This window comes from Anolis carolinensis, chromosome 5, assembly GCF_035594765.1.
Source record: "Anolis carolinensis isolate JA03-04 chromosome 5, rAnoCar3.1.pri, whole genome shotgun sequence".
Taxonomy (NCBI): domain Eukaryota; kingdom Metazoa; phylum Chordata; class Lepidosauria; order Squamata; family Dactyloidae; genus Anolis; species Anolis carolinensis.
Window position 1 is genome coordinate 143,433,236 of NC_085845.1, and position 27,649 is coordinate 143,460,884.

At 36.9% G+C, this 27,649-nt stretch overlaps 1 long non-coding RNA gene across 1 annotated transcript in view; it reads right to left on the reverse strand.

Moving 5' to 3' along the window:
• LOC103278908 (uncharacterized) overlaps positions 1–27,649 on the reverse strand; it is a 193,391-nt gene that overhangs the window by 25,277 nt on the left and 140,465 nt on the right. Inside the window, exons 3-5 of the long non-coding RNA XR_010006706.1 lie at positions 23,655–23,791; positions 2,792–2,882; positions 1,833–2,006 (exon numbers count right to left, since the gene is read on the reverse strand). This is a non-coding gene — a long non-coding RNA (uncharacterized LOC103278908). The remainder of the gene's footprint in view (positions 1–1,832; positions 2,007–2,791; positions 2,883–23,654; positions 23,792–27,649) is intronic.

Sequence of the window (27,649 nt, forward strand, 5' to 3'; positions counted from 1 at the left end):
GGGGTGCTTTGAATGCTATTTCCTGCTTCTTGGCAGGGGGTTGGACTGGATGGCCCATGAGGTCTCTTCCAACTCTACTATTCTATGATTCTTAAAGAGCTGGCTATGTTTAGCCTGCAGAACAGAAAGTTGAGCGGAAACATGACAGCCATGTATAAATATGTGAAAGGATGTCATAAGGAAGAAGGAGCAGGCTTGTATTCTGCTGCCCAGGAAATTAGGACTCAGAGCAAAGGATTCAAATTACAGGAAAGGAGAGTCTACCTGAACATTAGAAGAGTTTCCTGACTGTAAGAGCTGATCAGAAGTGGAACTCTCTGCCTTGGAGTTTGGTAGAAGCTCCTTCCTTGGAGGCTTTTAAACTGAGGCTGGATGGTCATCTGTTCAGGGTGCTTTGATTGTGCTTTTCTTGCATGGCAGGGAGTTGAACTAGATGGCCCATGTGGCCTTTTCCAGCTCTATGATTCTATGATTCCTATTGAAATATGTGGAGCTTTGCTAGTATGTGGTTATTCAAATAATTGAATTATACAAGGAAATATTTCAATTGCACCCTACAACAATATACCTATTTTATTGTTAACAGGCAGAAATATAATTATTAACGACAATCTTAATCCTAATATAACTTTCAGACAATGGCAATAAAGTCCTAAAACATAATACAGGTTGAGCATCCCTTATCTGAAATTCTGAAAACCAAAATACCCTCAAATCTTAAGTTGTCGACATAAGTGGCTGAAATTGTGAGACTTTTGTCTTCAGATGGTTGCACAAAAAATGTTAAAATATTTTGCATAAAATTAGGCTAGGTGGATAAGATATATATGAAGCATAAATCTGGAACTTTTGGAACATGTCCATACAGCCCGGAAAACACACAACAACCCAGCCTTTATCTCCTCTATCTTTTTTTTTCTTACTTTATTCTTTTATCTTTGTGTGGAAGTAGTGGGCTGGAAGAGTGGTCCACTTGCAAGATTGTTTTTATCTGAAGGTTTATTTCCAAGTTGAAGACATATAAAAATACATGAAACATAAAATACATTAAAATGCTACAGATGAATGCGAGCCATCATGCTGCTATGCCCACTTTTAAGACTGAACAACACAGTCACCTTCTAAGTAAAGGGACAACAAGTTACTTAAAATGCACTGTGGGGGAAAATTGTAAACAATAGGTTTGAATATAAAGCAAGATGTAACAAACATCGGGCCGGGCTGTGGCGCAGGCTGTTGAGCAACCAGCTGCAGCCAGCTGCAACAAATCACTCTGACCAAGAGGTCATGAGTTTGAAGCCAGCTCGGAGCCCCGCGTTTGTCTTGTCTTTGTTCTATGTTAAGGCATTGAATGTTTGCCTTATATGTGTAATGTGATCTGCCCTGAGTCCCCTTCGGGGTGAGAAGGGCGGAATATAAATACTGTAAATAAATAAATTAAATAAAACAAGTTTAAAAGAAGACTATAAAATGAAACATCCATATTAAGACAGCATATACATTATCAATTGCCGTAGACACTCCACCCATCCCATTTGAGAATGAATGAGTCAATTGGATCAAAATCTTTAATATTCATTTTCTAGGATCAGAAAAATAATTTTGGTTTCTCAGAATTTTGGTTACTTTAGACTATCATTGGTTAGAAACCAGTAATTACTCATTTTTGTATAATTGATTTTGATACTGAAACCCTTTGGTCTTATTTTCCCATTTTCTGTGACAGCAAGTGACCAGGGACTTGCTGGATGTGGGGTCCTGTGAATTGTGATCCAAAAAGCTCTACTGCTATCTTCTGACTTTATCCCACTCTAATTTCCCCGTTTTCTTACCATTTTGGTATGCTGGAGTCCGATGGAAGCTATCCCATGACACACAGTCACTTCTGTTGGTTGTGCATGGAAATAAGTCTCACCAGCATGCGAAGATGTTGAGAAGACTTCATTTTTAGGAGTTGGGTGTTTCCTGACTTCTGATTGAAGACAGTGGTGGGAAGTGGGGAAAATCTGGAAGAGAAAGAGAACATGTCATGAGACAGCTGGCCAGCCCTGAAAATGGACCTTGCTGGAATAGGTTGTGTCCCAACACTTAAAGATGCTTTCCTCCACTTTCCTCCACTTCCCCCCTTCCTTTCTGCCCATGGTATAAAGTCCTTGCCTTTTTTATGAATCTGTATTTTTTCCTGCAACTTCTCTTTTTTATTAGCTCCAGGGTTGGTCGAACCAAATGGAAGTACATGCCTCTGGTCTGAAAATCAAAAAACACTTCTGCCTGCTGTTATTGTTCCCTTATTGACTTCTGTTCTGGGGAAATAATGCTTTATGTTATGTATTATTCCAATCTGTTGTGCAAAATCAGACTTGAGACAGAATAAAGGAATGTTGTGATTTCTTCTGTGGCCATGTATTTAAACGGTTGGGACAGGCATCAAGGATAATGTTAAAGCAGCAGGTATGAGCAGACATGTGGCTAGACAGTGCTAGAGGGTAGGAATACTTGGCCTTTTGGCTGCTTGTTGAACAGAACTTGCCATTTACCTGTGGTCAATGACACAATGTGAGAATGTATTTCAGTGATTCGATATTCTGGACAATAACACTGACCTCTCCAAAGCTCTCTGTGGCAGGCTGCTACTTGCATAACTGACAGCCTCCCAGTCTCAAACAAATGCTTACATACAAGAAGACACAACACAGATAGAGAGATAGGTACAAGTCCTTGCCACAAACTCAGATGCAACTCTGCCCACACATCTACTTGGGAAATGTTATTACAAGATCTAAATACTCACCCAATATTAGAGTTGCTTGCTGATGCTCTAACATGCCATCCTCTTTCAGTGAGGCCCTTCAGCTCTCTACATTGTCAAAGCAGATCAGTCTCTTCACCAGAGGATAAATGGACATAAATCAGACATTGGGAATGGGAATACACAAAAACTAGTTGCAGAACATTTCAATCTTCATTGGCATTACATTTCTCATCTTAGAACAACTGTCCTTAAACAAAACATTACGATGGAAGATTGGAAATGTATCACATTTTCTTTCTGGTACCACACTACATTCCACTATTCCCTCCATTCAGATGGTTATCTACTCAGTTTGGCTTTAAGAAAAAAATCAATCCTGTCTTTGGACATTATCACATTAAGCTCCTAAAATACTTTCTGTCACTACAAACAAACCTTAATTGACAATGGAGTATCCTTGTCTAGCCTCACTTCTTACCATGCCAAGCCTAGTGAAAGCACTTTGAAAGCGCTCATAGTGTGTTTACCTTATTGCAGCTGCAGAGTTGCAACACCTACCACTTGCATTTCTCCTCTTCATACATTCCCCTTGTTATTTTTTTAAATGAGAGAAGAACAGATCTCTGAGAGTTCAGGGATTCATAATTATGTGCCTCTTTGCTTCCAAGTTTTCAAAGTACAACTTGTAGACTTAGATCATACATATCTTCAGGGCCAAAATAAAGTGGACTCACTGTTCAGCCACTATGAGGAGTCCAGACCACAAACCAATGGATTTTGCAGCTAAACAGCTATATCCAGGTCTTAATGCAGGTCAAGAAGAAGTGGGATTTATTCTGTAGCTTCCAGTAAGCTCTGATGGGGTTTCAGAGGTGTGGACAACTGAATTGAACTGAATCCAGCCTAATCCACTGTCCACATCACCAAAAGATCCACCGATGTGTCATTGACAAGAAGCAGTTCCCTGCCATAAGCTTACTTGCAACATCACCTTTTCTGATGACACACCAGGGTGCTCAGCCATTTGGTGAGAAATGCAAAGTCATCAGCAAGCATCTGGTAGGGAGTTGTGTTTCCAGCAGCACAATTAGTGGTCACAGCTCCAATGTGCCCTTAATTTGGCCAGCTGTGTGAACAGGGGTGCTTCCAGAATCAGCTTGGAGCACTTTAACCTGGATTGCTTGGGTAAGTGTAGATATGGCCTTAGTCTACAAATCCTTGTGCTACCAACTTCAATCTTTTCATTTAGTCTCTAAGGTGCTACAAGATATTTTTGCATACTGACAACCAATAGCAAAAGATAAATGGTTGATAAAATACTGCCAAAAGCACATTTTGGGGAAGCAATTAAAAACTGGTGGGTGGTTTATATTAACAAAAAAATAGTCAACTCTTTAGCAAATATAAAAGAACAGAATAGTCAGAGGTTTGCTGCTTAGAACCTGGTAATTCTCCTTTTCTTTTATTCAAGATAAAGAAACAACAAACATTGACCATAAATAGACAACATTTGAGAAAAGCCTCAACAAGCTGAACTCCAGTTTATGCATATGACAGGCTACTAATCAATTTCTCATCTACAACTACAGCTGCTTGAGGAACTTGCCAAAGAGCCAGATGTCACTTTTGAAGAACTCAGTTACATGCTTGATGCATATTCTCTAATGGTAAATCTACACAGTCATATTTAATAGTCATGAACCTGGTGCTGTCTATTAGGAATGTGCAATTTTTTTCATTTGTCGTCGTAAGTCATATCAGATTCATTAATTCGTACTTAAGACGTGATATCTGAGGCACAGGAAGGGCCCATGCCAAAACTTAAGAATCAAAATTTACCCAATACTTTTTCATTTGCATTTTGTAAATCTTGGAAGCCTCCCAAAGTGAGTTTCATTTTCATTTTAAAAAAAGGCTGCCTTTGCTCTTTAAATTAATAGCCTCTCACCATTACGAGAGGGAAGTGGCGGGTAAAAAGCAGAGTTTACTGGGAAACAAAGCACATAATTTTGAATAATGTAGTTTGGGAAGGCGAGAATCTCTATGCCAGATAATCGAAAAGCCCCTGCCTTAAACTACATTTCCCAGAATTCTGCTCATCATCAGAAAGTTCCAATCAGGATAGGAGAGAGATTTGTTCCTTCATAGCAGGAGCCAGCTAGAGTTCCAATAAATTGTTGAATCTGCAAAGAGGACTGACTGATATTTCTAGTAAGTAAATCTCTGTGCTGGCCTGGGAAGAAATCCCTTAATGGAAGTTCTATTGGTTAATATGAGATACATACAATGAGATAGCTATTGTGGCTTAAAAAAATCTTTTTGTCAGAAATATAAAAAATTTCCCTAAAATCAGTGCATATTTCTGAAAGCTGGTGGGAATGATGCCCTGTTATCACGTGTCATTGTATAGCAAAATTCAAAATTCAAGGAGCTGGGTCTTGTAGTTTTGTTTTCAAAAATGTTGTTTATAAAATTTTTTGAAAATTCCCCAAAAATCTGTGGATAAGTGAAACGTTCTGAAATTTGATGGGATAACAGTCGTGAATGTGTTCTACCATAGTAGCAAGTTTCACACCAATATTTGTATAAATGAGGGAGAAAAAATTCTCTTAAAATTCCCCACTTGGGCAATTACTATAATGAAAAAGTAATGAAATTTTGTTACTCTCGTTATAGTAATGAAAGTTTTACTAATGATGCTTTAGAAACACTTTAGAAATGAAAGGCCAGTTCCCCCTAATTTTATAATGACCTTTGAAACTTTTTTTTATCAATCACACATGCCTATTGACTATGATAAAAATGACATATAGACTGATTTGGCTTAACATAAAACTGGAAAGAGGCAACAGAGAAGATAAATTGGGAGACAAAATGAACAAGATTATGTATCAAACTTTTAAAAGATACATTCTCATCAGAAGCATTTATTAAAACGACCCTTAAAATATGGAGAGAGGAGAATCACACTGAAAACTATATGACTGAACTCTAACAATGTATTAAACAAACACAGATGTAGTTTTTACAATGGAAACCACTCTCTACAAGTGTTGTGATCAGTATTCATTGTTATGCTGTTAAAATCTCCAAGTTTTCTGTAATCATGCTAAATTTGTTGTAACCATCCTGCTTTTAATGCTTGTTTTATTGGAATGATGCCTATTCCTGTTGAGCTTAATCATGTTTCAATCACACTACTTAACACAATTTTTATTCCTGTATTATTAATGTCATTTCCTAATTGGTTCCATCATAAAAACATGGAAAAAGTTTATTAAACTGCAAAGACCTTGTTTTTGCGGGATATCCTGTGGTACATTTTTATAGTTTTTCAATGAATATCTCATAGCGTCTCAACCAATTCTGCATAGTTTGTGGCAGCCACAAAAACGTAGTTTCTGGAGTATAACAATTACTTTCAAAGTAAGTCCCATACAATTAAACAGGAAATAATACTTTCAAACCAGGAACAGATTTTGTTCCAAATTTTGTTACATACTGTTATGGATGCACTTGGCACATAAAAATATTCATGGTAAATATAAGTTGTTCATTATATCTTTTTATTTAATTTAGATTTGATTTATTTTTCAGCTTTTGCTATGGGGTTTCTAGGATTTTCCCCTATAACAATCTCTGCAGCTGGCGCAACAGGGTAGTTCATTTTAACTGGGTAGCCTTTCATGAAGTGGTTTATAAAAGGGACAGAGAGTGTTCTACATTATTCATGTAGGTTATAGTGAGAGGTTGTAATCTAGAAAATGAGAGAGAAAGAGACCATATGCTGGCTTTCCAATGCTAGGTGAGCGGTCTTTTCAACTTCATCAATGACAACCAAGTCTCATCTTTATTGTGCAAATGAAGGTCTTTAAAAATGAGAGATAAATGATGAACACAAAGCTAGTTGTTGTAGAGATTTTTTTTTCAGTGAATTAATTAATAAAATTGCCGTATTACTGTTAAATTGTTGGAATAACCTGGATGATCAACAGCAAAGCATTCGGATGTCTTCCAGCAAATCCTCATCCAGTTCCTCATCCTCTGCCAGTTCACACTGCAGGGAGAGGAGGGTCACCAAATGTGTTGTGGGCTCAAATGAGGCAGTTTGTCAGAAAGGCACAATTCCTTCAGAAAGACTTACACCTATTTAGGTTTCATGTATCATAATACTGTTGTTCACACATATTTCACAGAAAACATTGGAGATTACCTTTCTGTAAGCCGTAGCCTTTTTGATGCAAAGGACTCTGCCTTTCTTTTTCTTCTAGATGTGAGACTATATGAAAGAATCATGGCCTAAATTTTATTCTTAGTTCCAGTTAGAGACGAGCAGCTGAATCAATGGGAATGTAGATGTCAATACTTATGTTCTATGACTCAACAGATCTAATTTAGTTGGAACTGGCAATTGCTTTTAGATCCCCGTCTCAAATTCCTTTCCACACACTTTACATTTTGCCATCTATAGATTGGCCATGAGAAAAATGTAAAGCACCCTCAATCCCAAACATCCCACTACTGTGCAATCAATGCACAAAGTCACCATTTCATTTATACTACTTCACAATTAAAGTATCAAATGCATATATCAATGTGATTCCAAGAGGTAATGTAACCGTTTCGCATATTTTAGTTTCCACAGCCACCATGTCTTAGCAAACTTTTATTCCTTTTTTAACACACTCATGCAATCACAGGATTGTTTACTAAAGTGAACAGGAGGAGCGGAAAAGGAGGTACCGTTAAAAGCTAAAAAATGAATACTTAATTTTTTCCTACACTTGAAAGTGTTTAATTTTTAGCAGGGTAGGTATTACCAATATGTTTCATTTGTTGCATGCCAGAAGTTGTGCTGTTACTACGAGTAATTAATTAGCTATTCGCTGAGCTTAGTTTACTTCCTTAATAAGAACAAATTGCCAATTTCCCTTGTCTTAATGGCACTGTTGTTATTTGAAGCAGAGTAACTCAGAGTTATAAACCTGGTATCTTCTCCATGGTTAGGAGTCATTCAGTTGTTCCACAGATTCCTGATATCTGATTGATATAATTTATATCCTATTCCTCTTTTCTCCAAAAAACCACATGTCTAGCAATTGGCATAAACACAGCATAGGAATACAAATTACAAATATATAAAATAAGATATTGCAGCCATTTCATAACACAGTGCATACAAATATTGCTGTAATTGCTTGACATCAGTGAATGATAAAGTAAGAACATTTTCAATACCAGACCTCACAATTACTAATCCAATTGATATATTTCTATTTTTGAATGTTCACAGAATAAATTGATTCTCCTCAATACCTTCTCCTGTGTCATTTCAAGATCCCAAGGACAAATAAACATATTATTAGTGGAAATCTCTTCTATGTGAAATACCCATTTTCTAGATGGTTACCACAGCCCATGTTAAAACATCTCCCAGAAGCTAAGAAATAAAGTATCTTCTTGTAATTCATCTATCTTTTAGTTGCCAGGAATCTGCTATGGGATGGAGTTTTCTCAAATAAAGATACTTACGTAATATATTATTGTATTTGTGGAGTGTTCTTTCTATTGATCTGAAATGAATTGAAAATCGGACAAACAAATAAATGTATTCACTCCCTTCACTCAGAAAACAATTTGGAAGGGAAGTTGCCACCAGATTCTGATACCTAGATATCTCAAGAGACAGTACAAATTCTTTTCAAGTTTTAAAAGGTTTGAATCCCTGCTCAGTCCTGAAAACCCACTGGATCATCTTGGGCAAAATCACATTCTCTCAGCCTCAAAAGATGGCAAAGGCAATCTCCCTTTAAATAAATCTTGCCACAAACCCCTTGTGATAGGTTTAGCTTGAAGGTACACGCTGCAGCCACCACCACCACCAAAAAACAAGCAAACAAACAAAACAGAAGCACTCTCAATGGCTGGAGAGAAGGGATGTTTAATAAAAGTTTTCAAGTTGTTCCCTCTGCTCATCACACTGCAGGGAAAATCAATGAAGCTGAGTCTGCCATTTATTTTTAAAAGAAGGAGATTAATAGATATTCATATAGTATGTCAGAAAACAGGATGGGGCCTGTGTAAAATCATTGTAGTTTTTCTATGTTTTATGCTTACCCATATAGTTTTATGGTTACCTACAGTCACTTTAAAAGCTGTGCATGAATTATATCTTCAGCATTTTTCAGATTCTGGATATTTGCTAGTGGGAAAGTAGGATTTATAAAAATGTAATGTATGCCTCAAAAAGAGGGGGAAATATGCTGAGGCTGAAGTTTTTCAGTTATCATGCAGTCATCAGTATTAATTGAATATTTGTCCATAATTTTAACTAACTTCAGAAAGCATAATATTTTTCCATTTCATAAAGAACCTACATTGCTGTGGTCATTCCAGAACTCTTGGCTGCAAAAATGCTTTTAATATCATGTAGATTAAGTCCTACAAAAAGGTTGTCTTCAAAGATGACCTGATTCTTTGAACAGAATTAGGTTAAAGATTAGTAGAAAACAGGTAATAAATGAAAGGGAGGTCTTACTGCTCTAAGTGTTTGTCTACTTTGCTGAAAAAAATGTTCTGCATTTCTCTTTCCCAATCTTTGTGGACTATGCAGTAACTCTGTTAATGACACCATCATTATAAATATCATGGCAAGGTTGTCATAACCAACCACATATTTACCCCTTCAGAATGCACCTTGGTGTTAGGGATTGTTAGGTGCTCATTCCCAATCATTTACATTATTTTCAACCACACAGTTGTGGACTCTCTGCTCCCTCCTCCCTCCACCATAATGCAAATAAATGCATTTTCTGTTAAGAAGATATGCACTAATGCTGATATACTGATATGCAAGTATCTGCACATGTGAACCTTATTTTAAAAATGTAACATTCCTCCTAGAAAAAGAAAACACACTTCCGGATGGATTGCTCAGCTCCTGTCAACCAGTTACATCCACGACTATAGTCCTCTCCCCAACAACACAATGAAAGAAAAAATCTGGATATTCTGTAAAATTTTCTCAGAAAACCAAGGGAAAATGGATTTGAGCTTGTATATATTAGTTCATGACATCCTATTTTGAATGGGAACAACACATTGCAAAGTGATTTTAACTCTGATGTGGACATCAGAGTTTCGAGCTGAGGCTTCTTTTCTATTACGTTAATTGCCATCAACTTTTGGCAGACCTAGGAACTTGATCACATGAAATAAAATATTTCTACATGTTTAAGAAATGATTGCTGATTGATCCCATCACGTGATGCAAGTCGTATTGTGGGTTCCAGATATTTTGCTGTTGCTGAAGTGTGCTTTTTTCCCTATAATTCCTAAGTCAATTGGCAATTGACTTCTTTTTCAATTCCCCACATAGAGATGTGTAAAAAAGCACAATTTAATATATGACGGGAATTCCCCTTTGCCCACTTGTAAACATAACAATGATATCATCATGGAGGGTGGAGCCATGATGGACAGTATTGGTTTCTTTTTTCTGCCATTACCATTTTGGGACCATATAGGAATGAATGGTAATTTATAGCTCTTTTTAAATGTAAAATAAATAACTTACTTTTTGAATTGAGAGCTATCCGTACTTATAAAGTTAAGTTGTAATATCCAAAGAAAATGGGGAAGAGACAGTGGGAGGGGAAATATGTCTCCCGTGTGATGATGAGAAGGCAAACGGATAATTAGAAAAGGAAGAGTAAAGAGGAAAACCGTGTGATGGAGTAGGACAATCATCAATTTGATTTCAAAATGGTACATTGCAAAGCTTAAGGCAAAAACAATGATCTTAAATGTTTTATTTATCTTTGAGGGATGAAGTCCCTCAAAATGGGAGACTTTCCAGATCCCTGCTAATACTTCCAGTCTCAGTACTGTGACTTCCTTGATTAAGTCTATCAACCTGAAAGTGGTCTTCCTCTTTTTGTGCTGTAGTATTACCTTTTCAAGTAAGTCATGTCATATCATAAGTATGATAGCTTCATCTTATCCACCTTGGCTTCTAGAGATAGTTCAGGCAAGAGGTACTCTAAAACCCATTTGTTTTGGCAGTCCATTCTAGCATTTCAAATAACTTGAATTTCTTCCATTCACATCCATGTGTAGAAACTGAAAATATAATGATCCTAACTTTGATATTTAATGATATATTTTCAAATTTGAGCATCTTATCTTGTTTCTTCATAGCTGCCTTTCCAAGTCGCCATTTTCCTGTGATTTCCAGATTACTATTCAAGTTAATGAAAAGATATCTAGGTTGCAGATTCAATTTTTGACTTCTCAAGGTAGGCCTGGGGTTTCTTTTAGGCTTACTTGGAGATACCAGAGATTAAATCTGAAAACTATTTCTCTTTCTTATTAATCTGAATAGTTGCCAGTTTATGTGTCTCTTTGTATAGTGAAATTTATTCTCCCCAGCAGACCCCTTTGCACCTATTTGTTAGGCCTTTGCTACCTCATTATATGAGTGTGAACTATCAACCAGCTTCAATGCCATCACAGATTTTCCCCAAAGGACAAAAAAGACAGGATGAACAACCAGGAAGAGTTATAGAAAAGCAAAGGCAATCTTCTCAACTAGGGATGGACTGAATGGAATTTACTTCTCCACAGCACTGCTTGTTATGATCATTAGATGGAAGAAAAGAAATGAGGCAAGCAATACAGAAGTGAAATTTACATTAATTACATTCTCAGCAGGCTGAGGAATAATTATATAATTTTAAAATATGGAGAGTTGCTCCTAAACTGGCATTTCACAGTTGTCTTTAATTGTCATGGTAATTTTGTAATGAATCTTAATGGTGTTACAGTCACAATATCACCATGCCTTGCAAATCAGAGCATGGAAATAATTTGCTTTCTCCTTTACTCTGGTCCACATTGTTTCTATTCAAACCAAGAGTCTTATTGGATCACAAGGAAGAGGATCCCAAGCAAGGATCAAGACTGTCTGTATGAAGAATAATATTTACACTGACTGTAGTTTAAAACATTCTATAGATTTTATTCCAAAAAAACCCTGGTAAACTCTTTAGAAATTGTTAAGAATGTGTCAAAGTTAAGAATATGTCATGTTTTACCACTTTCGATGTATTATGGTTTTTTACAAAATAAAATAATAATGAGAGAAAAAAATAAAAAGCAAAAAATAAAAAATAAAAATAATAAAAAATGTTTTACCAGTGTTACTTGTTGTTGTTGTTGTTGTTGTTGTTGTTGTTGTTGTTGTTGTGTTTCTTCAAGTCATTTCAACCTATGGTGTCCCTAAGGCAAACCTATCATGGGGTTTTATTGGCAAGATTTGTTCAGAGAAGGTTTGCCTTTGTTTTTCTTTGAGGTTACAAGAGTGTGATTTCCCCAAGGTCACCTAGTGGGCTTTAACTAACCAAGCAGTAATTTGAACCCTAGTCTCCAAAATTATAATCTAAAGCTTAAACACTATTCTGGTGCTCCAGTGGAACTTAATACTATGCAATCTTGTCGTACAGTAACACTGTCTACTGATGACTCTACATAAAGATATAATGGAGAAGGTCAATGCATCTGCTTATGGATATAACATAGATAGTAGTGAGACACTCTTAGGACTTCATCAGAAAGCCTCCTGCTTTGCCTGGCATCACAGCAAAAAGATAGGGGCAGCGTGGTGAATTTGTCACACTGCACACAGCTCCCTCTCAGTGACTGTTTCCATATAAGACGTGGAAATCATCCCCATTCTGCAGAGAACACAGGCAAGCTCCTATATTGTGGGGGAAGCTTCTGATGACGCTTGGGGTGAGGCCTCAGCCAGAAGTCTCATGACATCGTATGATGTCCAGCATGGGACTCTGTCCCCAAGACAGGGTGAAAGCATTCTAGAACGCCAAATGTACCCTGTCTGATAAGGCTCTTAGCTTCATTTAACATGTGAAGTAATGGATTAATGTTCCATTTATTTGCTAAGGCGTTTGCATCAATTTAAAGACTTTCCCCCCTCTCCTTATTTCTTTGTTAGCAAAAGCCATTAGTTTGTGTTGTTTCTTGTGTTATAATTTTTTAAATACAGTAGAGTCTCACTTATCCAACACTCGCTTATCCAACGTTCTGGATTATCCAAGTCATTTTTGTAGTCAATGTTTTCAATATATCATAATAGTTTGGTGCTAAATTCGTAAATACAGTAATTACTACATAGCATTAATGTGTATTGAACTACTTTTTCTGTCAAATTTGTTGTATAACATGATGTTTTGCTGCTTAATTTGTAAAATCATAACCTAATTTGATATTTAATAGGCTTTTCCTTAATCTCTCCTTATTATCCAACATATTCGCTTATCCAACGTTCTGCCAGCCCGTTTATGTTGGATAAGTGAGACTCTACTGTAATCTGTTGTGAGTTACTATTCTGTTCTCTCAGTATACCAGAGACATTTCCAACTCTGTACTGTATTCCTTCAAAAGGGTCTGAGTAGAAAAGTATGTATTGTTAAAGAATCAAACTGATAGGGTTATGTTTTATTTAGCTATCTTTTTATTTTTAGTTGGAGCTCTGAGTATTAAAAATAGACATATGATTGGCTGTTGGTTGGGTTGATTTAAACTAATGAAGTTAGATTAGGATTGTTAATAATATGGGTTTGCCAATTAAAAATAATTGTAGGATCAAAACTTGACAAGTTTTGAGTTGAAAAATGGTCATCTTGGCAACAGGCTTGAAACAGATTCACCAGCTTATACAAGCATTCTCATCTCCCCATCTCAATATAGACATTATATCTTCTTTCTAACTTTGAGGTTCGCTTTGAGCTTGATTGTTGTACCATAGCTAAAATAATCTCAATTGATGGAGACCTGATGATGAGATTCTGTGTCACAAAGCTCTCTAATGAAATGGGAAGATTGATGATTTTAAAAACTATTTGTCCTGTCCTTCTGCTGCATTTTTCGGTCTGATGTTCACATCATACCAAGAGCTGAAGAGTTTCCTCTATGTGTACAGGCTCTTCGATTTTTCACCTTTCTGGCTTGTATGGAAAGTCTTCAGACATGTGATCTCCACAAAGACATTTTTTACCTGATAAAGGTGAGGAAAGGCAATAAGCAACTAGCGTGTTCCTTTTGTCAACTATCTATCTACCTACCTACCTACCTATTATGGGATGAGTTTTCAAAGGAACATATGTTTTTGGTTCCATTGAAAAGGTTAAATATACTTGTTAGTGTCCATGCCCTCTGTTTTTCTTTTCTTTTAGCAGCACCACATTCATTTTGATGGTACATAATACTCTAACAAACTTGTTTCAGCCAAGACACCACCTGGGATGATGGCCAAAAAATTAACACTGAGATTATGAATCTAGTTAACAATTGCATAAGAAAATGATTACTTTTTATGTGTTGACATCAAGAGATTTATGAACCTGAAAATACATGTAATTGTTCTAAATTTACTATTAATCTCTTATTTCCTTTCTTTCATTTCCTATAGAGAAAGTTGTGTTTTGCTTCTTTGTTTTGTTTCAGACAAATGTGATTGACAGATGCATTAAATGCTGTCGGGAAGATGGATTAGTGTTAAGGCATTTGCAGCTTCTTTGTGTTTTGATTAATATCATCTTGAGAAAAATCTATCTGCCGGCAATAACAACACTGAAGGAAGCAGCTTCATACCATTAAAGTTTTATTAGATTATAGGTGCAGGAGAAGTTCTTGTTTCATCTTTATATTCAAGATTTAACATAGCTTGCTCTTAGTCTTTGGGTTCTGGTGTGTGCGTGCGATTATATGCATGTATTTCTTTTCATATTTTGCCTCAAAGAGGCTTTGTAGAAAATAGAGCAAAAACTTATAATACTGAATGAAAAAAAAATAGGTCACCAAAGATGTGGATGTGGACAAATGTTGAAAGTCAGCAATACCAAGGTTTTTAACAGCACAACCCAAGTGGATATCTATTCAGAAATCCCATTCAATTCAGTTGAACTTAGTCCCAAATACATGTATTGCAACCAAAATTATTTATGATTCTTCAGATGGCATGTTTCCATTATTTTCTGTAATATAAGCAATGAAAGTCAAGTTCAAGTTAAGGATCTGTCTAACTGTGGATGACATAAGATGACATGATGACTGCTTAATGCATTTTGGACAAGAATCCATCTAAACTTGGAAGCTAAGCAAGGTCAGCCCTGCTTAATACTTGGATGGCAGACCACCAACAAATATCAGATGCTTTGGGCTACATTTCAGAGGAAGAAGCAGGCAAAACTACATCTGAGTAAAAGTATTCTTTACCTAAGAAAACCCTATGAAGTTTCTGGAGTTACCATAAAATTCAATTTACCATGTAACACAATTCGAGAATAGCATTTCCTTTTGAACACAATTGACTAATGAACCTGGTGGTGTATAGGATGATTAGACACATTACAAATTATCAATATTAAAAAGAAGGTTAATGAGCTAATAGACATGAATAATTTAGGAATGGGTACTATTGGGGAAGTTGAAGTTGTTTTCTCTATGATGGACAGTTAATGAAGGTAGCATACTGTAATGAAGTGTGAATTTTGGTTTACAGATGTTATGTTTAATTGTATGTTTATGTTTTAAATGGGTAAGCATTAGAGCTATCAGTGCATGGGGGATGGTAGCCAGCTCAGCATTCTGAGGCATGTTGCCATAGAAACGTAGGCAGAGCCAACTGCCATTTGGCAGGACAGAGTTTTAAAAAAGAAACTCAGTCTGTGATCGGGGGAATCACAGGAAGGTTCAAATCTGAGTTTGTGATCTGAGAGTCACAGGGAAGAGACTGGTTTCAGGTTAGGGAAACCAGAGTAGCTCAGATCTCTAGTAGTGCCAGTTTAGGCAAGCCAAGTGACTTACTTGGGTTTACTGGTAGAGTCTGAGTGGTAAGGAGAAGCAATCCCAGTTAGATCCAAAGTGAGACAATGATAGCATCGGTTGTAAGAGAAGAAAAAGTTTAAACTGCTCAAGGGAAGAAGAAATTCCTTTGAGAGGGAATCTATCATATGTTATTATTGTAACTGTTGAAGAAAGTACCTCTAAGTGAGATGTAACTTTGAAACCACTAAGCAAATTGGTGGCAGCGGTGGGATAAAAAGATTCCCCCCTGCCTGAAGGAGCCTTAGACGTTCATAGCTCTTCACACATACATACACTATACATGACAAGCCTTCGGTTCCATCTGAATTAATGTTTACTACTTAATTCTAGTAAGGCAGTTCAGTACCACCTCCAAATGTCTCCTCTCCACCTTGCTACTTTCATCTCTATTTCCTTGTCTTCTCCTTTCAGACCTAAACTTCTCAGAAAGAATAGACATGATGAGTAAAGGTTACTGTGTTATCAAGAAGGAACGACAGCTTATGTAGGAGCGTTATAGTTTTTGTCAATTGCCATCAAGTTGGCCTCAACTTTTGGTGACCCCACACACAGAGACCTCTAAGACACTATGTTATTCATAGATCTCATATGCTCTTACAAACCCAGAGTCTTGGATTCCTTGGTTGAGTCTATCCACCTATTATGCAGTTTTCTTTTTTTCCCCTATGTCCTTCCATTTGGCCAGGAATTATATTTTCTAATGAGATATTTCATTTCATTATATTTTCTACTTATTATATCCTGAGTTTAGGGAAAGTTCAAGCTTGTTTAGCTTAATTATCTGCCTTGCAGCCCCATCCAATAAGTTAAAAATAGAGTGTAGACCTATAAGTATGGCTACCAAAACAGAAACCTTAAGAAAGGTAGAAGCTAGTGAAAAAAAATCTTTGGATGCATTTTGGAACTTTTTAAACAGCTCTTCTTTTTTGTGGTGTGGGCACCAATCTCTATTCTTTCATGTTATCACTTCCTCTTTTATCAAATATAGTATTAAGAAAGTAATGCCCAGGAACAGATTGCTTTGTTAACTGAAGCATATCTGTATTCTTATTTCTGTAAACAAAAACAAAAAACATCTGTCATATTGCTTTAAAAATATGGCTTGGCTGTTTCTGCAGGAATTACTCTAAGAAAATAGCATTTTCACTATTAAATAAAGTTTCATCTGTTTTGGCATGTACCAAAAGCACTCTGGTGTTTTATATATAGAACATACTGTATTTACATATTTTAGGTCTTTGTTTAAAAAGCTGCCATGAGCAAGGCACTTAGCCGGACTTCTGACACATATTATGAAAACCTTTATATTCTCTTTCTTCTGTTCTGCAGGGAATTCATTTTACATTTCTAATATATTGTTCTGCAATCAGCAGCTAGATCTGAATAGCACCACATTCGACTTTGACTTTACAATTTCCAAAGATATGAGTAACTAAGCAGTCAGTTTGTACTGTAGCTTGGCAGTATTTCCCTTAGGAATGCATGCCCTCTTTTTGTGATTGTGTTTAAAATTCAGGAGTGAAGGATATGCCCTGTGAGAATTGAGATATCTGAGATCCTTTTCAACTTCCTTGGTTCAAAGTATGTGTGAACATGGCTGGAGCTAGGATTTTGAGGATTTCATAATGTCAGCATCCAAAACTGAAGCAAATATTTGGACTTAAAAAAAAGGAAAAGGAATACTGGTTAAAGATTAATTTGTGATGGGAAAGGAAGGCGCCAATGCCTTAAGTTGGGTATGCAAAAATTTGTAATGCACAGATTCCATGGTGCCTCCATCTATCGTTGAATAGCATAGCAATCAAACTGAAGTGATGCTTAACAATAAGACCCCAAAACTAATGGGAAAAAATTCAGTGAAATTAAGATTGCAGTGGATTTGATGATGATGAGGCACCTTGTTTATATCTCATCTTTGTGACATTTCCCAAGCAGGTGAGCTGATCTCTCAGTAGTCCAAATCTAGACAGTAGCTCCTCGCTTGTCGTGAACCAGGAACAGGTGAGTTGTTCTGAATCTTTCATTTTGTCCCCATAAAATCTCCCCCCATTGACACTAATGTAAGGTCAGATTTCACCTTATAAGATGCAGAGATCCTGTGAGACAAGATCTCGTAATCAAAGGGCACTTCCAGACAGCAATTTATTACAGGCAAAAATTAGTTAAAATATTCCATTTTCACTTGTGTTACTGTCTGCATGGGCACCCAAAAGAAGCAGGCTTTCCCATCGCTTGTCCCCATTGCAGCATTGTAACTACTACTCTGGAATGGGAACAACCCAAATCCCCCTTAAAACCTTTAAAATCTAATAAAAACTCTTGCCTCTCTGCATGTTTTCTGGTACATACTAGGGATGTGCGATCCATTAAAATGGTTTTAAAGTCATTACAAAATTGGGGGATGCTGGCACTTAATTTCTAAAGTGTTTCTCAAGTATACTTAGTGAAAATTTCATTACCATAACAAGACTAACAAAATTTCATTACAGTAATTGAGAATGCGCAAATTACTGTAATTGGGGAAACTTTAGGAGCTCCTATCTCCCTCATTGGGGGATATGAGAGATGCCTCCCAGCAGGATGGTAACACATTTGGGCATCCCCTGGGCAACATCTCTGTAGATGGCCAATCCTCTCACACCAGAAATGACTTGCAGTATGTTCTCAAGTCGTTTCTGGCACCATTTAAAATCTCCCTCATTTTAAGCTATCGGGGTGAAATTTGCTACAATTTACCACTGTTGGTCCACCAAATTTAAGAACATTTCACTTATCCACAGATTTTGTGCAAATTTTCAACATTTAAGGGAGGGATAGATCTCTCTCTGAAATGTTGATTGGTGCTTTCTGATGCTGATGCAGTCTGGAAAATGTAATTTAGGGCAGGGCCTTTTGAATTCTTTTGAATTCATATGGCTCCTCTCCTTCCCAAAATGCACTGCTTCCTCTTTTCACTGCTCCTAATGCCAAGTTGAGACTCCATTAATTCCGAGGAGAGAAATGGAGAGGCAGGAACTAAGGCAGGTAGGAAGGCAGGCAGCCTCTTGGCTTAATGGCTTTGCTTCCTTGCACTGAATATGAAACTGACTTTGGGAGCCTTCCAAAAATTTACAAAACTAAAACAAAAAAGTATGGGGTAAGTTTTAATTCTAAAATATTTGGGGTGGGCCATGCAAACACTTTGAATATGTCTTCCGACTTGCAAAACTACTGATGTTCTTACGATTTCTGATTCTTCCAATTTTTTTGTACATACCAATGTTGCACCAGAAAGGAGGGCAGCAGTGATTTCCCCCCACCTCCTAGCGCAAAATTGATACAGAGAGGCATAATGACAGCCCAGTACGTTTTTATTTTATTTTAAAGTTTTTAGGGGGGATTTGAAGAGGGATGTCCCAAAAAAGCAAATTGGGCTGTGGAGACTACTCGGTAGTCTGTCCCCACATGGTCCATAGTCCATTAGATCCGAGTTTTTCAGGAAGACCCGGGGCTAATGAATTCTTCCTCTTTTACCTGAGGCTTCATTTGGACTCCTCAGATAAAAGTCTGACCAGGCCTGCATTTTTAGCCTTTTCTGGGTAGACCCAAAAACCCATGAAAAAGGTTTCATAGGATTTGGGAAATTGCGTGATTTCTCATGGCAAGGAGGCAATCTGCAGTGACTTCTATTCTCCACCACAAGCCATCACCCCAATCGTAATCAGCACAGCCCTCTCTTCTTGTATTTATTTATATTATGCCCATCATATTCCACCCCCTTCTCTGCTTGTCATCTTACACTAGATTGAAATATTATTTTCTTTCATGGCTTCTTGTGGCAATTTCTTCATCCACCTGAAAAGTTAATTTTACTGTTTACTTTATATATGTTCCACATTTTCTTCTTCAAGGATCTTTAATCCGTTTACAGAGGATTCCCAGATAGTGTTGGAGAGAGCAGGTTTACAGGGCTAGATCATGTCAGGTTCAACTGTGGAGGTAAATAATGTGTTTCGTCATCATTCTTAGGGTCAGTCTTTAATTCTTATGACGTTTATACCAGTATTTTGTTTAGTCTGGCATAGGTCTAAACACAAGAAAAAGAAAAAGAAATGAAGTAATATATTCCAGCTTCCTTCATGGGAACACCAACAAAGGCTGATCAATTTCATTATGGTTGACATTTCTACTATTATTTAATTATATGAAAAGGTGAAAATCAACATTTCAATTGTAGCAGGTGTTTATTTGTACTGCAAATGAAAATCAAGGTAAGTTGTCTTTCATAAAAGGACAGTTGCAGCTTACCAAATTTGGGTAATTCTATTGTCATGCAGAGTCCACACCACACACATTCCCTCTCTTTGTCTCTCACACACATGCACACACACAGAGAGAGATAACCATTTTAATTTGAAACATTCAGTAGACATGAACACACAGAGGTTATTTTTTATAAAAAAGAAAAATTTAGAACTGTCTAATAAAAACCTTAGGAGCCCTGGTGGCGAATTGCGTTAAAGCACTGAACTGGAGACCGAAAGGTCCCAGGTTCAAATCCTGGGAGCGGCGTGAGCAGCCGCTGTTAGCTCCAGCTCCTGCCAACCTAGCAGTTCAAAAACATGCCAATGTGAGTAGATCAATAGGTACCACTCCGGCGGGAAGGTAATGGCACTCCATGCAGTCATGCCGGCCACATGACCTTGGAGGTGTCTACGGACAACGCCGGCTCTTCAGCTTAGAAATGGAGATGAGCACCAACCCCCAGAGTCAGACATGACTGGACTTAACGTAAATATCACATGTTAAACTGGGTTAATCTGGTTTAGTCCATGAAGGAAAAGTCAAATGATTCCCCATAGTTGACTCGAAACACTGGCATAACACTTTAGGCAGTGTGGAGAGCAATATTTTTGTCTGATTCTGGTCTGCCATTCCCTTTTCTCTGTAGTCATCAATGCAGGAAAAGGGACAGATCAGCATCTTCCTTCTTCCTGGGCCATCTGGAATTGGGAATGGCATCACAGATGATAATGTGAAGTGGAGCCAATGAAATCTTGGCTCTGGTGGACCTACCATCTCAATGTGTTTGGGAAGGTATATGTGTTTGCCTCTGGGATTATTTTGGAACATTTCTGATCTGAACCAGCCCCAGATTTCTGGTTAGTGTAGACATATCTTTTCTCAAACATTTTACCCTGGATGAGCTCTTGAAAGGGCTCAGGGAATCCTCCTGTAAAAATTGTTTCCTTTTTATCAACAATCTGTCATGTGATCCCAGTGGTTCCTGCTCTAGATCTAAGACACATCACATTCACATCTGGGATATAGCTGCAGAGTTTTGAAGTTTATTTTCTCGCTTAAAGTCTTAGTTCTTGTCCAGGAGAACTTGGTTAGTTTGTTTGCCTTTGAGATCTCTGTCAAGATCTCTTTCTGTCTTTGCAATGCTCCAGCCACCACATACCTCAACACCTCTTCAAGAAAGACTGACAAGGCTAAGAAAGGGCCCGGGCTGTGGTGCAGGCTGGAGAGCAAGCCAGCTGCAACCAGCTGCAATGAATCACTCTGACCAGGAGGTCATGAGTTCGAGGCCCGCTCGGAGCCTATGTTTGTCTTGTCTTTGTTCTATGTTAAAAGGCATTGAATGTTTGCCTATATGTGTAATGTGATCCGCCCTGAGTCCCCTTCGGGGTGAGAAGGATGGAATATAAATGCTGTAAATAAATAAATAAAGGCAGTTTCTGTTAGTTCTCAATGCCCTGTTGCACTAGGAGAAAGTTGGAGTGTCAACTTTGTCTGTCTATCCCAAGGGAAAACATAACTGCTTGTTGTGTTGTCGAAGGCTTCCATGACCGGGATCACAGCGTTGTTGTATGTATATAAATGTTTGTCCTCAAACACTTCCTTTTGTTGTTACATGCCTGATCTGGAACTCTGAATGTTATATTTTTAACTGTAATTAATGTAGCAGCATCAAGCAATTCTGGGAAGAAAAATTATCTGAAAATATTTAGAGGGGACAGGTAGCCATAGTGGTCTGTTGCCGTCAAAAGTCATCATCATCATCAACACATAAGATAAGCATGTTTATTTGACATAAGCTTATATAGATACCAGTTCAGTTTATCAAGTGCACAATTATTCTATCTGTTAAACTAGACAGGATTTTATGAAATCTTAAGCTTTTAGGTCTTTCAGGTATCACAAGACTCTGTTGTTTCTGTAGACACAGACATACATAATTATGATTTTAGATAGAAAAGAGAGGAAGACTATGGAAGAATGTCCCACAGCCTGGAACCAGCCTGTGTCCTCGATTGGCTTGACTGAATGGTGGTAGGGTCATGAGAAAACACAAACAGACCCATATAAAATATATGGTTTTTCAAAGAATCTGGATCTGAGTTGTATGGGGCTTTAAAGGTCATAGCCAGCACTTTTAATTCTGCCTGGAAATGAATTGGCTGGTCAAGACCAATGTGTACATCCTTGGTTTACATTACTAAAATGCCTGTGTCGAAGAATGGCTTTCTTTGGCTCGTTGGCGGATTTCTTTCTTCGAGGGTTTTGCAAAATTCTGCTGACAACACTAATAGAAATGAAGCAGATACTAAAATAAATAGCATGGCTGCTAAGCATTGCAGGGTACAAATCCAACAGATGCCCTTGAACAAGCTATTCTGTGTCAGTCAGTATATGATGAGCCTTTCCTGATGTTTGAATTTTTCTTTCTTTCTTTTTCTCTTCTTATTCTTGAATTCACATTTCATGGGGGGATTTTCAAGGCTGCTTTATTTAACTTTGCTTCAACAAGAAATACCATTATTAAAAATAATGCTAGTATATGAAAGCAGGCAGATTATAGTACCAGTCAGGATCCAGAGGCTTCCTCCTTCAAAGAAAGCCCCTCTATGAGCTGTTGTATTAATACATAAACAAAATCGGACCATAAGTGCATAACACTTTGAGGACATCAGTTTGATATTTGAGCCAAGTGAAATATTGCTTCCTTGGCAGTTGAGAGAAAACAAAAGTAAGCATATCCTAAGGCATCACGGTAAAAGGTCTTAAAGGCACTAGTTTGATCTTGATCCCAGAGAATTAAAACAAAGAATATCTTAGGGCACTATTTTGATACAAATCCTTGTGCTTAGAATTCATTGAAAAATGGGAACGGAACAAGATAGCCCAGGATATTTTGGCACTATTTTATCCCTCCTGCACCATTTTAGGATATTATCCTTTTCCTTCAGTTCTAGCATCGTAACTGGCAGAAGGTTACATCCATCATAGATAGGCACTATAACTTGAGTGTGACATGAATATTCATTCTAGTAGTCAATAAGTAAGAAATATTTAAATAGTGGTCCCACAATCCAGCTCTTTTGCATTAGATGAATTATTCAAAGCTAAAGTCCACAGTGAATTCTTCATTACAAATCATTAATATGGTTTAAACCTTGCACTAGTTTAGTGACCCACTCTTTAGTGTATTCAGCATGAACTGATTTAAACCACTCCTTTGTGAATGCAACAGGTTAATGGTCAAAATAGAATATTAATCGTAAATTATGCATGTGAGTTAATAATCTCGCTGTGCCTTCATATAACTTTCCATATATATACATGTCAAATGTTTTTAGCCAAAAAATCAACTCTAAAATTACAGAATTTATTGATGGGTCACAATGTAAGGTAGAATATTAACCTGGGCAGAAAAATTGAGCTTTGGAGCTTCCCTACCTCAATAGAGTGAATAGAATATCTTTCTGCTTCTTGTAAGTTCTTTTAAGTTAAGTGGTGAAAGCTCTTGCCTTTCACTACTCTACTCAACAAAGTTCCTTTTTTGTGATAAAAGTTAAGATACAGTATTAACTCTGAAAAACAGGGAAATATCCCCTTCTCTGAGTGGTGAAAACAGTGTTGTCACTAGATTTGGTGACCCCATGGACCTCTTCCCATGTCATAATTCCTACTTTTCCTTCTGGGCCACTCAGAGCAAGGAGGAGCAACTTACTCATGAATAAGCCAATGAAAGATCACTCTTTCCTCTACATTGCCTTGATCACCTCTTATGTCACCGGTTGCTGCTGTAGCTGCTGCCACTTTCTCCTCCTTGGCAGCTCCTTGTAGTTCTCATGACTGTTCTGCCACCTGAATTGGAGGAGAGGAGCATGATGCCACTGCCAACAGAGTCTGAAATTGAAGTTTACTTTTTCTTAGTGAAGGATTTAGACATGATCAAATTATCACTTAGTATAAGAATTTAGGAATGCTCACTGTTCTGAGTAGGCATTTCGAAACTGCTCTTAGTCAGATAGGCATTCACTCTCTGCTAGATTTGTTGTTGTTGCTATTTGCTTTCATGTTGTTTCTAATGTATGACAACCCAAAGGAAACCTGAGAGATGTGGGTTTTCATGTCAAGTGGGGATTAAATCTGGCCTCCACAGTTGTAGTTCAGCACTGAATCCACTATAGCATGCTCTCTAGTAAACCCTTTTATGATAAAGAGAGGGGATTCTGATATTACTTTATAGTTATTAACAGTAGTAGAGCTTCTAATGATTTTTGCAGTCAGTATGACCCTGGAAATCCCATTACTTTGATTTCCTTTCTCTTTGGATTTGTGGTCACTTTTAACATCTCTACTGAATGGTTTGATGGCTTTATATCTTGCCCTTTATTTACCTTTTTCCTCAAAAAACATTTATAACAATTTTATTCTCTTTTACTACTTCATGTCATGATTGTAGACTCTATTCAGCATGAACTTAGTGCCGCATAACCTTGCATTTTTCGACATAATTGATGACAGAATGCATCATGCTTGTTTTATCATCAAGCCTTTATAATATCAGTCTTGCAAGTAAGCTAAAACACATTCTTGTGTTACCCCATAAAGTAAACTATGGCTAAACCTGTAAAAATGAACATCCAGTGTATAATTTAAATGACTATAAAACTTTGATTTAAGTGGAAGAGTTTTAAGCATTAAGCAGTTCCTCATCTGTTGGTAGGGAAGGGTTTTTTAAAAAAAATAAAAATAAAATAAAAGCTTTGGAGTTGGTGAGATCATAAATAAGGAAAAATCCTTGAAAAGTTCTAGTACATAGATTTTTTAAAAATCAGGAAAAGAAATCTTACTTCACTTCCTACACTTGACAAACATTTAGAGTTGATGGGATGTGCAGTCCATGACATTTTCTAAAGTGGTAAATCTCTCCCTATGTTTTGTAGATTAGGTGGACTAGTTATAGAAGAACAGTAGTATATCAATAACAGTTTATAAAGACACAATGTTTACATTACCTTGTTTGTCCCAAAAGTACTCCTCCTAAAAAGACTGGGCATTTAACAAACAGTGCTGTTTTAATTGATGAGTTTAAAAATGCATATGTGACCATTAGAATTTAGAAAGTATATAACTTCTCTGCTCTTTCACACAAAGTATGGAATGCATCATTTGAAAAGGACTGTTGTATCACATGTCTTTGTTATCTAAAATGAGATTTCTTCCACTTTAGATATAATAACAGTTATAATTGATTATTCAGTTTAAAAAATTGAAAATGCAAGACACGCTTATTCCGAAATCAATGTGACTTTCTCCCAGGCATTTATTAATACAATTGTTTTTTGATTCAATCAAGTTTTCTTGTGCTCTTGTGACTTCCCTAAAACTATATTATTTGGTTGGAAGGAAAACTGACAACAGTCTACCAATCATTTATTCTGGTGAAGACTCTATGAAGGGTATTCTAGAAAAAGCTACTTCAGTAAGTCAGTATTTTTAATATAGTCATGTGTTCTGTTCATACTGACCAAACCAAACCATTTGCAGATATTTACACACAAAGAATATATGACAATGTAAATTGTGTTCAGAAGAAGACCTACAAGTTACACGAAACATCTTTGCAGAAGCATAAAATAAGCTCAGCCTCTCAATGAACATTGAAAAAACCAAAGTGCTCTTCCAGCAGTCACCAGCCCATCCCTCTGCAATGCCAGAAATACAGCTTAATGCTGTAATGTTAGAAAATGTTAACTATTTCAATTACCTTGGCATTCACCTCTCCACAAAAGTCAACATTGACACTGAAATACAACACCGAGTGCAGCATTCTTCCAAATGAAGCAGAGAGTGTTTGAGGATCGGGACATCCGTAGGGATACCAAGGTGCTTGTTTACAAGGGTCCTCCCAACCCTGTTATATGCCTGTGAAACATGGACTGTTTACAGGCATCACACTCAACTTGTGGAACGATTCCATCAGTGTTGCCTCTGAAAAATTCTGCAAATCTCTTAAAAACTGTGCATAGACATCGAGAACTGGGAAGCCCTGGCTCTTGAGCGCTCTAGCTGGAGGTCAGCTGTGACCAGCAGTGCTGTGGAATTTGAAAAGGCACGAAAGGAGGGCGAAAGGGAGAAACATGCTAAGAGGAAGATGTATCAATCCAACCCTGATCGGAACTGCCTTTCACCTGGAAACCAATGTCCTCACTGTGGAAGAACATGCGGGTCAAAAATAGGGCTCCACAGTCACCAACATATCCACTGCCAAGACACTACACTTGGAAGTCCATCATGCTCAGACAACAAGGATCACCTAAGTATATCATAATGATAAGAATCACCCAATATTATCCCTTATCTGAGACCATATTCACAGTAAGTAAGTGCTTTGAATGCGATTTCCTGCTTCTTAGCAGGGGGTTGGACTAGATGGCCCATGTGGTCTCTTCCAACTCTACTATTCTATGATTCTATGAAAAGAAAACAGTAATTTATGTTGTGACACAAAAGTTCCTGTCTGAAAAAACAACCTTCTATAAGGAATCTTGATTCAGGATATCTCTATATTTTATATATTTGGATATTTGTAGGTTTTGAAGTCTCTTGTTGAAATTACACTCTACATTGAAATCACTGTGTTAAGGAACATGTGTTAAGGATTCAAAGGCCCTATCAATGCATTGGTATTATTACTGATAGATGAACTTGCTTTAAAAAAATTACTCTAGGAGTAATTTGGTCCTATAAAACTCCCATAATATATGCTGCACATGACTATGGCACTCAGATAAAAGAAATGAAAGTGCAGCCAAAATCTGACTATGTAGCTATGTTTTGGCCACATATCTCATAAATTGCAAACACAGTATTAATTACTCCTATTGATACATCTAGATTCTAATTCTTTTGTAGCATACCAACTATTTTTCTTGTTTATAGTGTGATGGACTAGAGCAGGAATGGGCAATTTAATAAATGGGAAACCACCTGATTTGGCTGTGATAAAAGTGTGTCAATACTTTTAAATTTCAATTTTTATACATTTATAAGACAGAAGAAATTTTTGGAGATAAAGATCAATATAGGAAGTTGTTTGAAAAAAAGGAATGAAGACACATTTTATCATCTTGCTTTTTAAAGTATTTTGGGGCTTATTATTATGATAATACTGTTTTGGCTGTTTAAATTGTTCTTATTGATGTTTGTTAGCCACTGTGAACACTATAGTTTAGAGAGAAAATAGGATAAAATATGATCAAAATAAAAATAAATATTATTAACCATCAAACATATCCAGAAAATACATTTTCTCTATACTGCTTCGTATATTTATATTGGAGTTTTTAAAAGCCTTAACACATTAACTTTTTAATTGGAAGTATTTGTCTGTTCTTCTGAATCGATTAAAGACTTCTGCAAACCTAGCATCAATAATTCTTATAAATACTAGGCTTTCTACTGTAGATTTTTTTTAAAATTCCATTTGAAATATTGTGCAAGCTTTTATGAAAGATTCCTAAACCCCCATTGTTGGATTTTAGAATGAAAGATAGCCCATATATAAGTATTGATATTTTTGTACCACTTGAAAAAAACCTCTATTTCTTAAATGAAAGGCAAAGTGGGCCTTCAATATCTGCTGAGGTTTTAATTCCAGTACCTCCCATAGGTACCAAAATCTGTGGATGGATATTGATGTCCAATTATATACTA